This window comes from Myotis lucifugus, unplaced genomic scaffold (genome assembly GCF_000147115.1).
Source record: "Myotis lucifugus unplaced genomic scaffold, Myoluc2.0 scaffold_127, whole genome shotgun sequence".
Taxonomy (NCBI): domain Eukaryota; kingdom Metazoa; phylum Chordata; class Mammalia; order Chiroptera; family Vespertilionidae; genus Myotis; species Myotis lucifugus.
In genome coordinates this window covers 929,978-946,929 of record NW_005871175.1, presented here as the reverse complement: position 1 = coordinate 946,929, position 16,952 = coordinate 929,978, and the positions used below count along the sequence as shown (strand labels likewise).

General features: G+C 40.5%; 1 protein-coding gene across 6 annotated transcripts in view; it reads left to right on the top strand.

Annotated features, from left to right (window-relative positions):
* KIAA1211 (KIAA1211 ortholog) overlaps nt 1-16,952 on the top strand; it is a 210,580-nt gene that overhangs the window by 78,337 nt on the left and 115,291 nt on the right. The gene's annotated exons all lie outside the window — the stretch shown is intronic.

Here is a 16,952-nt window from a genome sequence, read left to right as displayed (position 1 = left end):
CCTCAACTCAGAGACATCACTGGGCTGCACTTGGCCTCCTTCCACCTGCACTGTAGGCTATAAATTCTCTCCAGTCAGTAAACTGGGCTCACCTCTTTTATTTCCCTTTTCTTTTCTTTTTTTTAAATCTTTAAATTCTTTATTAGTTAAGGAATTACAAATGTGTCCTCATTCCCCCCCATTAACCCCCATCCCCACCCCCACCCCCACTCATGCTCTCATCCCCCTGTTGTCCATGTCCATTGGTTTGGCTTATATGCATGCATACAAGTACTTTGGTTGATCTCTTCCCCTTACCCCCACCCTCCCCTACTTTCCCTCTGGGGATTAATAGTCTGATTGCTGTTTCTCTGTCTTTGGATCTGTCGCTGTTCATCAGTCTATGTTGTTCTCTATATTCCACAAATGAGTGAGATCATGTGGTATTTATCTTTCTCTGACTGGCTTATTTCACTTAGCATAATGCTCTCCAGTCCCATCCAAGCTGTTGCAAAAGGCAAGAGTTCCTTCTTTTTTACTGCAGCGTAGTATTCCATTGTGTAGATGTACCACAGTTTTTTAATCCACTCATTTGCTGATGGGCACTTAGGCTGTTTCCAGATCTTAGCTATGGTGGATTGTGCTGCTATGAACATAGGGGTGCATATATCCTTTCTGATTGGTGTTTCTGGCTTCTTGGGATATATTCCTAGAAGTGGGATCACTGGGTCAAATGGGAGTTCCATTTTTAGTTTTTTGAGGAAGCTCCATACTGTTCTCCACAGTGGCTGCACTAGTCTGCATTCCCACCAGCAGTGCAGAAGGGTTCCTTTTTCTCCACATCCTCGCCAGCACTTGTTGTTTGTTGATTTGTTGATGATAGTCATTCTGACAGTTGTGAGGTGATACCGCATAGTCGTTTTGATTTGCATCTCTCGTATAATTAGTGACTTTGAGCATGTTTTCATATGTCTTTCGGCCCTCTGTATGTCCTCTTTCAAAAAGTGTCTATCTAGGTCCATTGCCCATTTTTTGATTGGATTGTTTATCTTCCTATTATTAAGTTTCATGAGTTCCTTGTAAATGTTGGAGATTAAACCCTTATCGGTGATATCATTGGCAAATATGTTCTCCCATGCAGTGGGTCTTCTTATTTCCCTTTTCTTAAGGCACTGGCTGCATTGACTGTCATCTACGGTCAGAAAAACATTGCTTCATATATTTTGCCTAGTTTTTTAGTTGTTTACTCTAAAAAAAAAAAACACAGTATGGTTCCTCTTACTTCATAATGGCCACCGTTCAGGTAACATTTTAAAGACTGAAAAAAATTAAAACAAGAATTTAAAGAGTGTTATTTCAGGTATTCTGATCTTTTCGATTTAAGGGTAGGGTTAACAAATTGGATAAGGCTCCTTTTTCCAATGAACTTCAATGGAAAGGTTTTGCATTAAGCCCACTTTAGCTGATTAAGCCTTTCTTTCGAATATATGTTCCCGAGGATTAGACATTGCAGTCCAGGTTTAGGTGACAGTGACCCCCAATTGTCCTACATTTGTCCTTGGTGACTTTCTCTGAGATAATGACCTAAATGTTTAAATAATTGACTTAAAAGACAGGTGAGGTGATGAAGGAATGATATTAAATCACTAACACGCCAGTTCTCTGATTCTACATTCAGACTCTATTCACTGTCCTGTACCATGTAACTGCCCTTGAACTCTGTGTGTAAAAGGACAGTTTTTCATCTTCTATCAGAAGAGTCTGAAACATGAGATTTGAAAAGGTTAAGACTAGAATTGCCTCTTCTCATTTCAAACCTTTTAACCTAGAAACCGAAAATAACTTGTTCCTCTTTTAATCAATAAAGAAAACACATTTGATGATTGTTGTTTCCCATCCTTTCTTAAAGATTATCTTCCCTTTTCTCAGAAGACTTCAAAAAAGCTCTGATTACTAGAGCCTCCAGTAATAACTTTAGTAGTGTCAGAATCAGGCTAGTTTGTGTAATTCCTCTGATGAAAGGCTTGCTAATGACATGAAGTAAAGTGCTAATGAAATTGTTGCTGGCGTCCATATATCAGTGGATCCAAATTAAGCTAGGAAATTCATTTTTACATTTGTTTTCACCATAGGGTGCTTTCATATATTCATTTACAGATATCTTTAAGTGATTTTTTTCCATATGGTTCTTGATTTGTGAAACTGCTTCACTATTTAATAATCATCATGTGTCATAAGATTACAGTCTTGCTTCTAAAGCTTCCTTAGGAGCTAGAAAGAGAATACCTTGCTTTACCGTTTTCTTTCTTTTGGAGTCTGGAAATAAAGTTCTCTCCTCTCCATCCCCGTCTCTCTCTGTCTTTTTGATGACTACTTGAGAAAGAGCCTTGTTCTTTCCTTTTTACTAGGTCTCCAGAGGCAAGGATGTGGAGGAGAAAAGCGATCCTTTCACAATCTTGTACCTGGAAAGTTTAGAGCTCGCTTTGTTTTGAATAGATAATGAAAGAAAGAGGAGGTTCTGAAAGGAATGCTGAGACATTGCCCACTCAGCTTTTCAATTTATGTCACAGCCCCTGAATCCCCAAACTACCTCAGAAGGAATGCTTGCAAATGAGACAGTGTCTGTACAAGAAGAAGGGAAGTGCTTCAGTTATGTTGAGGTGATTAACATGCAGGTAGAATGTGTCCCTGGGAATATAGTACATGTGAAAATTTTTGTATAAGAGAAAAAATATGGTGTTTTTGCATTTCTTGGCCCCAATATAATTATACTTAAATGAAATAAAAAAGGGAAAAGTCCATAGCCATCCCCACATATTTTAACTTTGCTATTCCCTTTCAGTATTTGCCCATCTACTTAATGATTTTGAAATAAAAATTGTAACATAAATACAACTTGGTGTTCAGGTTTCTTAAGTCAGCTTCACATAGCATACATTTTCTGTGTTCAACAGTTTTTTCTTAATTACTGTAAATTTGTTTAGTTTTTTTCTCACTAATGTTTATAAAGTATGAATCAGTTTTCTTCTCTTGCCCCTTATCCCTTCTGTCCAGAGATGCTCTCCAGGTTCATGCTCCCTGAGCTTGGGAAGGGCCGGAAGTCTCTCAGGCACTGTCACTGTGCTTCCGGCCTGCCCGGTTCTTCAGTTTGCACTCTGGGTCATGGCAGAGACCGCAGATGATTCTGGGTGGGGTTGGGAAAGGGACACTTCACTAGCATGCTCTTTTTGTGTCCTGTGCCCCTTCTGCTATAGCTGTCCTTTGCTGTTTGTGTTTGTTTTGCTATTCTAATGACCTCAGTCTCCGAAGCATGCACATTCACATCAATAGAAGAGAAACAAATATTTCCTTAATGAGTGCAATTGAAGGAACTTCCCTCTACTCTTGATTTTCTATATTTTTATTCCTAATAGAATGACATAAATATTCCTATTTTATATAACTTCTTGTGCCCACAGACAAACTTATTATCTGACAATGTGTATTTGCACTCCCAGAAAATGAGCAGTAAATGAAAAGCGATTCTGAAAAGCCTCCTTAGCTAGGGCTAGTTCATAGGGCTGGTTCTTTGAAATATTCACTTTCTCTTTCTCTGTCAGCTCTCCTGTCCTCCTTTTTATCCATCCATATTGAATCCACAGTCCATTCTAACAGCTACTCCCTTGGCAATATCCTGAACTTACTTGCCCTTCCAGAACGCAAGCCCAGCAACAATAAAACCCTGGATGCATCCCAGCTATTGCCTTTTCCATACCTGTTCTCGGGATGCTGAGTTTATCTGAAAATCAAGAAGTCATACAACCATGAATGAATGAATGAATGAATGAGGGAAGTGTACTATTCACCAGTATGTGAACAAGTAAAAAGTTGTGATGGCACAGCATAATTGTTGTAGAGGTCAGAGAAAGGGGAGATGATTGTGGATCGGGATAATCACAGAAGGGATGAGGTTTAAATTCTTCTCAGTTTTCTGCCATTATTTCTGGTAACTGCTACCAAGTGGGATTTTATGAAGAGCCAAACCCAAACATTTAACAACAAAACTAAAACTGTTTAAACCTTACATACCAGAGATAAACACCAAACAGATTTTTTTGTGTTTCCTTCTAAAGCAGTGGTTCTCAACCTTCCTAATGCCGCGACCCTTTAATACAGTTCCTCATGTGGTGGTAACCCCCAACCATAAAATTATTTTCGTTGCTACTTCATAACTGTAATTTTGCTACTGTTATGAATCGTAATGTAAATATCTGATATGCAGGATGTATTTTCATTGTTACAAATTGAACATAAAGCATAGTGATTAATCACAAAAACAATATGTCATTATATATGTGTTTTCTGATGGTCTTAGGCGACCCCTGTGAAAGGGTCGTTCGACCCCCAAGTTGAGAACCGCTGCTCTGAAGAAACAAAGACTGACTTGACAGGAAGTTTATATAGGGAGTAATGGGGACTGGAAGATAAAGTTGGGCCAGTTGATGGGCATCTTGAAATGCTAGACAGAGGATTGTAAAACATATTGGAAATATTTTGTTGTGGTTACCTGTCATTTAACAGTGATTGACCTGTCACTAACGCTTTCAAGAGATACTCGAGAACTTGACATAAAATTTCCTTAAAGATCATTCTTTTTCAGTTTAGATATTTACTTTCATTTATGAGCTATGTTTCGAATTTCAGCTTTTTGTTTTGATTGAGTTTGCTTTAATACCCTTCATTCATTATGAAAGTAATAGGTATTCACTGAAAAAAACAGAATATAAGAAAAGTTTTTTAAAAGAAAAAAATCTTCCATTTTCCTATACCTAGGAATAACAATTCTTAACACTTTATTGTATATTTTTATATATATGTAAATTTTTTGCAACAAAGGGATTATGCTACAAAGATTATTTCTTGAATTTTTTTTTAATATATCATAAGTATCTTTCTATAACAAGAAATATAGTTCTATACTAATATTTAATGAGTAGATAGTATTCTATTGCAAACCATAATTTAATTAGTCATTTCTCGCCGAAACCGGTTTGGCTCAGTGGATAGAGCGTCGGCCTGCGGACTGGGAGGTCCCGGGTTCGATTCCGGTCAAGGGCACGTACCTGGGTTGCGGGCACATCCCCAGTGGCGAGTGTGCAGGAGGCAGCTGATCGATGTTTCTCTCTCATCGATGTTTCTAACTCTCTATCTCTCTCCCTTCCTCTCTGTAAAAAATCAATAAAATATATTTAAAAAAATTTAATTAGTCATTTCTCTAATGATGGCATTTAGGCTTATTTAATTTCTTCCTCTTTATTTTTTTGTGGAAACATTTCCAGAGTACTATTCTGAAAAGTTTTACCATTTGTACTATCAACCTTATAAAAAAAATAACTTCCCCATATCCTGCAGAAATTTGGAAAGTATCAAATCTTTTCCTGATAGACCTTTAAAAAGAACTTTAATAACTTATGTTGAATTTCTCTGCCATCTTGGAGCTTTAGTCTGTTAAAGTATGGAGTTAAGAAAACAGGATATTAAAACAGTGTTGCCCGGCTGATGTGACTCAGTGGTTGAGTGTTGACCCATGAACCAAGAGATTATTGGTTCGATTCCTGGTCAGGACACGTACCCAGGTTGTGGGCCAGATCCCCCATAGGGAGCATGCAGGAGGCAGCCGATTGATGATGTTTCTCTCTCATCGATGTTTCTGTCTCTCTATCCCTCTCCCTTTCTCTCTTTCTAAAATCAACAAAAACAGCCCTAACCAGTTTGGCTCAATGGATAGAGCATCGGCCTGCGGACTGAAAGGTTCGATTCCGGTCAAGGGCATGTACCTTGGTTGCAGGCACATCCCCAGTAGGGAGTGTGCAGGAGGCAGCTGATCGATGTTTCTCTCTCATCGGTGTTTCTAACTCTCTATTCCTCTCCCTTCCTCTCTGTAAAAAAAATCAATAAAATATATTTTTTAAAAAGTAAATAAAATAAAATAAAAACATATTGTAACAACAAAACAAAACAACAGTGTTGCAATAAGATATGGGGGAAAATAGGAGTAGCCTCTATCCCAGATTGGGGGAAATCAGAAAATGCTTTCTGATATCTCACAGGCATCTTTAATTTTATTTGTTCAAAATGGAATTTCTGACTTCATCCATTAAATGGATTCTACCCATTGTCCTCTCCATCTCATTCAATTACATCACCATCTTCTTCCTTTCTCAGGCCAGAAGCCTAGATGTCAGCCTTCCCCACACTGAGCTATAGTCTGTCAGCAGATTTTGTATATTTACCTCCAAAATAGGCCTCATGTCTTTCCACTTCTCTCCATTTCCTCTAGCCTCATGCTCTCCTTCTCTTGGATATTTACAGTGGCCTCCACTTCACTCTTGCTTCTCCCTAGTCCATTTCCACACATCTTTTATCAGTGCAAATCCGATCATGTCACATCCTCACCAGAGACCCTGCAATGTCTTCTCATTCCTCTCAGAATAAAACCCAAACCGATAAAGCGCCACCTGACCTGAGCTGTGCTTTGCTCTTCGGTTCCACCTCATGTTCCTCTTCCTCTTGCTGAGATGTGGAGAGCAAGGGAAACACACTCTTCTTTCAGTTCTCACCCACTCTACGCTCTTTTCTACCTCAGGGTCTCTCCTGAACACTTGTCCCCCTGCCCTTTCCACCGCCACACTTTTGCTGTGCTACTCAGGGTAGAAAAGGACAATTGTCCCCAATCGGATGGTCTTCCCTGGTTACCAGTGAAGTTCATCTCATCCGATACCTCATGATTCTCTATTAAAACACTCTCTTTTCTTCACAGTATTTAACAGGATTGACGGCATTTGGTTATGTACTTGCTTATTGTCCTGTTTTCCCCAGTAGACTCCAGGCTCGTGAGAACAGCAGCTTGTGCCCACGTGTTAGAAGAGAGTGGCAGGGGTTCAGTACTTAACGCCACCAGAAATGAACGCAGTGCATCTGCCTAAAAGAAGAGTAAATACTATTGTTGATGTAAGAAAATAAAATTATTTTTGTAAGCTAATTTTCCTAAAAACCACAAAGGACTGAGATAGGAAAATAGAATCTATGAGAATCTATTAATAAACCATGATGAAATCTGCATCAGTTAATTATTTTATCTTTAAAATGAAAAACAGCTTGTTTGACAAGGCTATAGAGCTTATAAGAGAGGGCTTCAAAGCCAGTCTCCTGACTTCCTTTTTGAGCCTCATGGCTCCCCCAGAGGCTGTGTGTGGAGGCAGAAAAATGAGCTCAGCAGCGATGCTGTCATTACCTGTGAGTTTGTCAGGGGACAGAGTTAGTAGGTAAAGGAAAAAAAGAAGCATCAATACAGACTAGGAATATGGAATATTTCTATGAGGTATTTGTAAGAATTAGACCCATTCAGATCTGTCGTGAGAAATCTATTGTGACAATTGGGAATTTTTGATTGATTTTTTAAAGTTTTTCAAAACTTTTTGAGGGATAAAATAGAAATTTAGCTCAATAATAATAGTAATCATTATAATAGCTGTTTTAATCAACTGTTCTGAGGTAGCAAGCCCTCCCCAAGTTTCAGTGGCTTGCAAGAACAGAGAAGGTTTGCCCTAACCGGTTTGGCTCAGTGGATAGAGCGTCAGCCTGCAGACTGTAAGGTCCCAGGTTCGATTCCGGTCAAGGGCATGTACCTTGGTTGCAGGCACATCCTCAGTGGGAGGTGTGCAGGAGGCAGCTGATCGATGTTTCTCTCTCTCATCGATGTTTCTGACTCTCTATCCCTCTCCCTTCCTCTTTGTAAAAAATCAATAAAATGTATATTTTTTTAAAAAGAACAGAGAAGGTTTATTTCTTGACCACATCACATGTCTTTGACAGATTGGCATTGGGTCTCCTGCTCCCTGTGCGTTTTCATTCCATGATCCAGGCTGAAGGGGCAGCCACTGTTTGGGGCAGGGTGCCCTTGTCGCAGAGGAAAAGACAGCCAGTGGAAGCGTACCTTGGCTAGTAAAACTCAGAAGCTCAGACATGATCTATGGCCAAAACAAGTCACAGGGCCAAACCCATTGCCAATGGGTTGGGGATAAATAATCCTCCCGCAGGATCCTGCAGACCATATGGAACCAGTGGAGGTACCAGGGAAATCCTGGGGGTTCCTGAGGAAACAGGAAGGGAACTGAGTATTTGGAAACAGTAGTACAGTGTGATGCACTGGCAAACATTTGGTTCATTTTGGCTCAGTGCACCACATTGGCCAACATTTTGGTTCAAATATTTATTAAGTTATTACTATTTGCCTAACACTAGGCTTTCTTGATTTCCTTAATCTTCTGGAAATGTGACTTTAAAATTCCACTTGCTCATTTAAAGGCACATGTCTGTTTGATGCCTGTTCGTCTGGGAAGCTTTTCTTGGCACCCAAGATGAGTTTGCCTCTCCTGCCTCCTTCCCTCTGAGGTACCTTAGAAAGATGGCAGGAGACCCAACTTCACCACTTGCCAACCATGTGATCTGGGACAGGCTCTGCTCCTCTGAATAAAGAGGATCAGAATAAATACTTCATAGAGCGGTGTTGAAACTTCAATGACATTTCATTTGAATGTATTTTGTGATCATTAAGGATTGCTGCAAAGTGTAAGGATTTGATTAACCTTTATAATAGTTTTCCTGACTTCATCTCTGACTTTTTTGTCCTCCTCTCTTCTGTTCATCTACTCAACAGATAGTTCCTGAGCATCTGCTATTAGGGACAGTCACTGCAGGGCTTAGGGACATGGATTCTGGGGCCAGACTGCCTGAATTTAAATCCCTGCTCTACCACTTACTAGCCTTGTAACTTTGGTATTAACCTTACCCAGTTTGTTTTCTAATCTGTAAAATAGTAATAGTACTTTATCCTTGGCTTATTATGAGGATCAAATGAATTAATATATGGAGTTAGCTTAGAATTCTTTCTGGTACTGCCCTGGCCTGTTGAGTGTTGTCCTATGCACTGCAGAGTCCGTTGGTTCGATTCCTGATCCGGTGTTGAGCGGGGAGGGAGGGTGGGGGGCACATGCCTGGGTTGTAGTCTTGATCCCTGGAAGGCAGGAGGCAGACAATCAGTGTTTCACTCTCACACTGATGTTTGTCTCTTTCTCCTTCTCCCTTCCTCTCTCTAAATATCTCTTTAAAATCTTTTTTTAAAAAATCCAGAGTTGGGTTTTGATGTTTTATCCTTTAAAAAAAAATATTAGTCAAAGGATGATAGAAGGGGGGTGGGGACATGGAATTAGTAACTGCAGTTATTACAGAAGTTTTGAGGACAGTGTCTACCATCTCAATTTAGGGCCCCCCAAAGAGTGCTCCTTTGGGGAATTTCCTTCTAAAATCCAGGACTAGGAAATCTTTTCTGAGGTGTTGCATGCCTCCTCCTTTCTGCTAATCAGCATGATGTGCCTACTTGCATTTCTTTTTTAAAAAGTATATATTTTATTGACTTTTTACAGAGAGGAAGGAAGAGGGATAGGGAGTTAAAAACATCGATGAGAGAGAAACATCAATCAGCTGCCTCCTGCACACTCCCTACTGGGTATATGCCCGCAACCAAGGTACATGCCCTTGACCAGAATCGAACCTAGGACCCTTGAGTCCGCAGGCCAACGCTCTATCCATTGAGCCAAACCGGTTAGGGCCCTAGTTGCATTTCTTCATTTTGACTGCCTGGAGCCCCAAAGCCAAACTGGAAGTTTGATCATGACATGCATATTTGTGTCTTTCATTTCCATTGTCTTGGATTTCTACTCTCACTTATATTTTCTCTGTCTGGAATTTAAAATTTCTATTGCAGTAAATCCTCGATTTTGCAGACTTTGATTTAATGAACAAAGTTTCCGGTCCATATGTCATATGTGAAAATTAACACTCTGTTACAATTTTTAAATGCTTTTAACCAAGATTTGCTTATAATTAAATTAACAGATTATTTTTTGTTATTAATTCACTGTTTCTTTTTTGTTTCTTTTTGTTGTTTTTTTACAAAGAACTTTTTTTAAAAAAATATATTTTATTGATTTTTTACAGAGAGGAAGGGAGAGGTATAGAGAGTTAGAAACATCGATGAGAGAGAAACATCGATCAGCTGCCTCCTGCCCACTCCCTACTGGGGATGTGCCCTCAACCAAGGTACATGCCCTTGACCAGAATCGAACCTGGGACCCTTGAGTCTGCAGGCCGACGTTCTAGCCACTGAGCCAAACCGGCTAGGGCAATTCACTGTTATTTTTAACAAATTTTAGCAAATAGGCCATATGTTGGAAAAAACACTGTAGTGATGTCACCAATATAAATAAATATCATGTATCTACAACTATAGTCTACATATTTAAATCCAAGAGTCACACTCATAAACAATGTTCAGAGATCACACCACATCGCCTGGGGTTCTTGGTTCTGTTGTCCTGTGGCATGACTTTCTGCAGCAGGATTAACTCATGCCTGCAGATGTTCCCACATGCACTAAGCCACACCCCTGCCATGTGCATTTGTTTACTCCAGGTGACTGGTGAATGCATGCATTTATTAGACCTATTCATTATAATTTAAAGTTACTGTAAAACATACAGAACACTTTTCTGTGAAATTGAACTTTTTATACATACTTAATTTTAATTACACAAACATGTCTACATAAGTAGAAACAGGTAAACTAACTAATTTGTCAATTTTTTACTGTATGCATTGAGAATATCTACTTTGTTATATACCTAGAGGCCCAGTGCATGGATTCGTGCACCGGTGGGATCCCTCAGCCTGGCCTGTGCCCTCTCCCAATCTGGGACCCCTTGTGGGATGTAGTAGTGCACGAAGCAGCAGGCAGCGGGGCGCCGCTCCTGCTCATCCCGCTGCCGAGGCTGTGCTTGCCTCATGTCTGGTGCCCCGTCAGTCAGCTGAGCAACACTCCTGCTGTGGGAGCACACTGACCACCAGGGAACAGCTCCTGAGTTGAGCGTTCTGCCCCCTGGTGGTCAGTGCGCATCATAGCTACCGGTCGGTCATCTGGTCAACCAGTCACTTAGGCTTTTATATATATATAAATGGACTTTTGGCTTTAATGGACACCCCATCACCTGAATTAGTCCGTTTTATCAAGGTTTCACTGTAATATTTTACTGTTATTTGGTTACACATGTACTTGTACTTGCTGAAAGTCACTTCAGATCCCTATGAACACTTGGAGTGCGGGAAACGAGTTAAGTCGGCTCGCGTGAATTGCGCGTACTCCGCGGGAGCCGTCTTTAACTCGGTTCATATAGATTTGCGGTGGAGTGCGGGAAACGTGTAAACTTGGGCCGATTGTAACTGCGTATTACCAAATATTTGTTTGTAATCCACCCTTTTGGTGGATGGAACAAAACCAAAAGACAGAGCCATCTTATATTTTGGCGGGAAATTCACCCGCACTCCAAGTGTGAAATGAGGCAAATTATAAATAAATACACATGCATGCATGCATTTCTACAATCCTAAATCAGCTCGTTAAAAAGGCCTCTAAATTCAGTGGCTTACATTTAGTAGGAAGAATCTCATTTCCATAGATCAAGTACTGTTCTCTGTGTCCCTGTGGCTTCTCCCGGATAAATATGTTCTTGAAAATATTTGTACTATGCAAGTGTAGCTTTCTAAAATGAGCAGCCCACTTTTGTGTTCTTTTAGTTTGCCAAGAGAGTACTTTTGCCTGAAGGTCTCTTGGCCCCTTAACAGAAAATCCTGTAAATAAGTGAATGTTTTCATCACTCCCTCAAAGGCAAGAACAGAGATTATGCAGTAAGTTCTTACTTTCTTGGGTAAAGGTAGATATCGTTAGTGCTCTGCCTGTTACTCTCAAAAAAGGACATTTTTTTTTAGGAATTGTAATCATTTCAGCTCAGTTGGCAACTGTTTTATTAGTATTTTGTAGACGATGATAAATCTCTGCATAAACCCCACAATATGTCTAGTTGGTATTTGATTTAGGAGAAAATAATGCCGTATCTTTATGGCTGGCTGTCACCTGTGCGATGATGTGTCAACACGGAGAGAGAAGAATGTGTATCACAAGGTGACAGCAAACTGCCACATCCATCAGGGCCGTGTCACTAAGCTGGCACGGCCATCAGTCAGCCCTTTAAGGATTCTGGCTGAATTCTCAATTCGCATATCGATGGAAGATAGAGAGCTGTCAGGACAGGTCTTAGGAGCACAGCATCCTTTTCCAGTATTGTTTTGTGAACTCCAGAGACACACAGGCTTGCGTTTTTGCTCCTGAACTTTTCAGTGCTCTTCTTTTTTCTTTCTTGCTTCCCCATCTGGCAAAAACCTGACTCCTTCCTCATATCCAGCCCAAAGGCATGTTCTCTGTGGAACACTTCCCACCTGCTCTACGCAGAAGTCGTTGCACAGTGAATGTTATGCGGTGGCAGTTATTACTTTATAGTGTTGTGGCACTTCGCCCGTTTAGGGAAGAATCATTCTTAAAGTCCTGTTATGGAGTTATCATGCAAAGGAGGAAAATTGTCATTAGTATTCATGGAGGAGAAAAAATTCTAGCACTTACTGCCATATCTATGGTACATTTTCTGCTGTTTTTGAGATGGTCTCTTTGGTAAAGCTTATACAACATCTTCTAAACATAGTCGCCCTGCCCAAATGCTGCCATCACCAGTGCTAACTAACCCTAGTAGCTAGCCCCTTCTCCAACCTGCTGGGCACAGGGCTCCATAATACCTGTGCCCTTATCCTGGACTTTAAAAGTCTTACAATTTTAAAAGTAACTTTTATTGGAATTTTCCTTTGTATACTAGTAGAAGTTTATGCAGGTTTATTGTAGAACATCTAGCAAAAGCAGCCATACCAGAAAACTCATAGCTAAGTCGCTCCCATATTTTGATATTTTAACCACCTCATATTTTGAGGGGGAAGGAGGTTTGTTTATACTGTTTTACTAACCTGCTTTTTCCAGAAAGCTACGTATAAAGTTCATATTACCTAATAGGAACAGACTGTACAGAAGACATACCCCCTCTGCAGAAGGCAGGTGCTGCTCTGACAGATCATGAAGGGCACCAAATAAAAATAAAAAGAGAGAGAGAGACTATGTACTGAATCCAGGTTTGAATTCTACTTTTGCCCCTTGGCAGCTCTATGACTTGGGCCAGTTGCTTAAACCTCGGAAGCCTCAGTTTCTCCATCAGTGAAAGGAGGACAAGTCTCCCTGCCTTTCCAGGCACTCTAAAACGGAAATGATCTGATGCACATACAGGCATCTATTCCATAAGTTTGAGTCTGATCACCTCTGCCTACCTGTCCGGCTTCATTCTCAGTACTCATTGCCCTGTGAGTGCTCCTGTCATTTGACCCTCCTGCAGTTTGTCAAATAGACCAGAATACCTCGTGCATATTTCCTCATTGTCTGTTACCCCAAAGATGGGCACTGGTGCGGGAGGAAGATGTAGGGAAAGATGAAGAACTCCAGTCAGAGCCTCTCCCCTGGAGGTTCTGGATATAAGAATATCTCTGTGAGAAACCTGCAGAGATATTCCTCATCCTAAATGAGATCTGTAGTTTAAAAAACAACAACACCATTAATGTCTATAAAGGAAATAATTAGCTAAAAATGTTCATTATGCCTGGTAATTGTAATGACCAGTCCTCAGTCTTTCTCAGTTGTAGGGCTAACTCAGCATGAGATGTTTGTTTTTTATAGGAAGATCATTCAATGAGAGTGAGTCTATCAGGACTAAAATAGCACTTTGCTTTTCCATAAATTAACATGTTTAGACAGTGTGCAGAGTGAGGAGGGACTGTGGAAAGGAAAAAACTATTTTCTTCTGGCCTTTGAGGATGAAGAGAAAAAAAAGAGAGAGAGAGAGCGCGAGCGCCACACATATTGATGTGATTTGGGGCCTGAGAATGATTATGTTACATATGCCCACCAGATCTTCACTTTTCTGACAAATGAAATCTCTTCCTTTTTAAACCCTTGATATCTAGTTTGCGTTTTGGCACATTTCTACTTATGCATTCTTTGTAGCTGATATTAACCACAGCCTAACCGGGGCAAGTGAGACTATAAATACCTTCTTTGTTGAAAAGTATAATTTTGAATCAGAGGTGTTTATGTTTTATTTTAGTTTTAAGCTTGGATTTTTAAACTGGGTAAAGAATTTACTTTTATTTTATTTTATTATTTGATGAGGAAATAGGCACAAGGTATTCCGGCTTATTTGACCATCTGCAGGGGGTTCAAATGGCAGGGGAACAGGGATGTGGGTCCTGTTTGCTGCTGTCGGTGCCCAGCAGATAGTAGACTCTCAGTGGATCTTCTTGACATGACTAGCCCTAGCAACATCACTGACAGCGGTGATAGGACCGCTGAAGTGGCTGCCGTCGGCACTTGCACTTTCTGGGACAGTTTGAGGTCAAGATGTGGGTCAGACTGAGCACAGCGGACAGTGATGTGATTTACCTCCACTTCCTTAACCCAGTGAAACAGGAGCGTCTGAGGAATCTGGGAGGGATGGTCAGAAACTGCCATCTGGGTCAGGACTTTGCAGCTGCCTAAGCTGTTTCTCCTTCCTCCCACTTGCTCTCAGAGACCAGCCCACCCACGTGCTCCCTGGGTCTGTCTGCGAGAGGAAACAAGTGGCATGCATCTGACCCAAATCACAGTATTACTAACTTAATGGGACCTTTTAAACTATTCTCCATTTATCTTTCCCCAAGGAACTCTGTACCAGTTTTGGGCAGGTTGATTGAGATCTAATTTACCTACAGTAAACTTTACCCTTTTTAAGGTAGTTTAGACATAGGTATCGTCATGAGACCATGCCGCAGTAAGAGTGAAGAACATGTCCATCACTCCAGAAAGTCCCTCGTGTCCATTTGCCATGAACCCCTTCCTCCTGTCCCCAGTCCTGGCAACCCAATCTGAAATACGTCCCTGTAGTTTTGTCTTTTCCCGGATGTCGTAAATGGAATCATACAGCACCTAGTCGTCTGTACTTCTTTCGTTTTGCTTTTGAGATTCATCCACATTGTTGCATGGATCAGGAGCTCATTTCTTCTATTTTTATAATTTTTGAGCAATTTAGAAATCATCCCCTTTACCCCCTAAAAGTAAATGTCTGACGCTTCCTGCCTGTTTTTCCAAAAACTCCATGAGTGTCAGAATGCTCATGAGACACAGGTGAAGAATTTTTATAACTCGGAAAATCTGAATAACAGGAAGATACTGTGGATATGTAACAGAAATTTCTGAGTACATATGGCAGTGTTTCAGCATTATAAAGATTTTTTTTCCCATTGTGTTAAATAAAATTTTCAAAGCTGTTTGGTCCAATAGAGAATTTAATATAGCACATTTTAAAAGTGCTTCATAAATATAAAGTGTATAGCAATCTAACTGGATAAAAATTGCTAGTTTATAAAAATTGCCAGTTTGGCTCAGTGGATAGAGCATCGGCCCACAGACAGAAGGGTCCTGGGTTTGATTCTGGTCAAAGGCACATACCTCGTTTGCAGGCCGTGGTCAGGGCGCATGCAGGAGGCAACCAATTGATGTGTTCCTCTCACATCAATGTTTCTCTCTCTGTGTCTCTCCCCCTCCCTTCCATTCTCTCTCTCTAAAAAGTTAAATAAATCAAAAATGGGAAAATATCCTAGGGTGAGGATTAACAACAACAACAACAAAAGACATTCGAATGAGGAAATCACAGTACACAAACTGTCCATTAATCTTCACAACAACCATGTTGTATAAGGAAAACGACCTGAATAGACACTTCTCCAAAAGATACTCAATGTCACTATCATTAGAGAAATGCAAATTAAAATCACAATGAGATATCACCTCACGCCTATCAGATTGGCTATCAATAAATCAACAAACAGCAAGTGCTGGCGAGGATGTGGTGAGAATGCAGATTGGTGCAACCACTGTGGAAAACCGTATGAATTTTCCTCAAAAAATTAAAAGTGCAACTGCTTTATGACTCAGTGATTCTACTTCTGGGAATTTAGCTGAAGAAACCCAAAACATAATCCAAAAGAATATATGCACTCCTAGGTTCATTGTAGCATTATTTTTTAAAAATATTATATTGATTTTTTACAGAGAGGAAGGGAATGAGAGAGAAACATCGATCAGCTGCCTCCTGCACTCCCCCCACTGGGGATGTGCCCAAGATACATGCCCTTGACCGGAATCGAACCCAGGACCCTTCAGTCCGCAGGCCGATGCTCTATCCACTGAGCCAAACCAGCTAGGGCCATTGTAGCATTATTTACAGAAACTAATATTTGGAAGCAGCCCAAGTGTCCATCAGTAGATGAGTGGATAAAAAAAGCCATGGTACATAGAAAGGGAGTGGACTGACTATTCTTGGGGAGGGAAAGGAGTGTGGGGGGTGCTGGAAGAGACTGGACAAAAATCGTACACCTATGGATGAGGACAGTGGGGGGTGGGGGGTAAGGGCAGAGGGTGGGGTGGGAACCGGGTGGAGGGGAGCTATGGGGGGAAAAAAGAGGAACAACTGTAATAATCTGAACAATAAAGATTTAATTTTAAAAAAAGCCATGGTATGTTTACAGAATGGAATACTACTCTGCTATAAAAAGGAAGAAAATTTTACCCTTTGGGACAGCATGGGTGAACCTGGAGAACATTATGCTAAATGAAATAAGCCAGTTAGAGAAAGACAAGTATCATCTGATTTCACTCATATGTGGAATTTAATAAACAAACTGAACTACCAAGCAAAATAAAGATGGACTCATAGATAGAAAGCAGGCAGACAGCTCTGGTGGGGATTAGAGGGATTGAGAAAAAAAACACACGAAAGAATTCATGACATGGACAACAGTGTGGTGATTGCTGGGGAGTTGGGCGGTGGGTGGGGAAGAGGGCATAGAGGGGATAAATGGTGATGGAAAAAATTAATTTTTTAAAAAGTACAGATTGGTAGTTACAAAATGGTTAT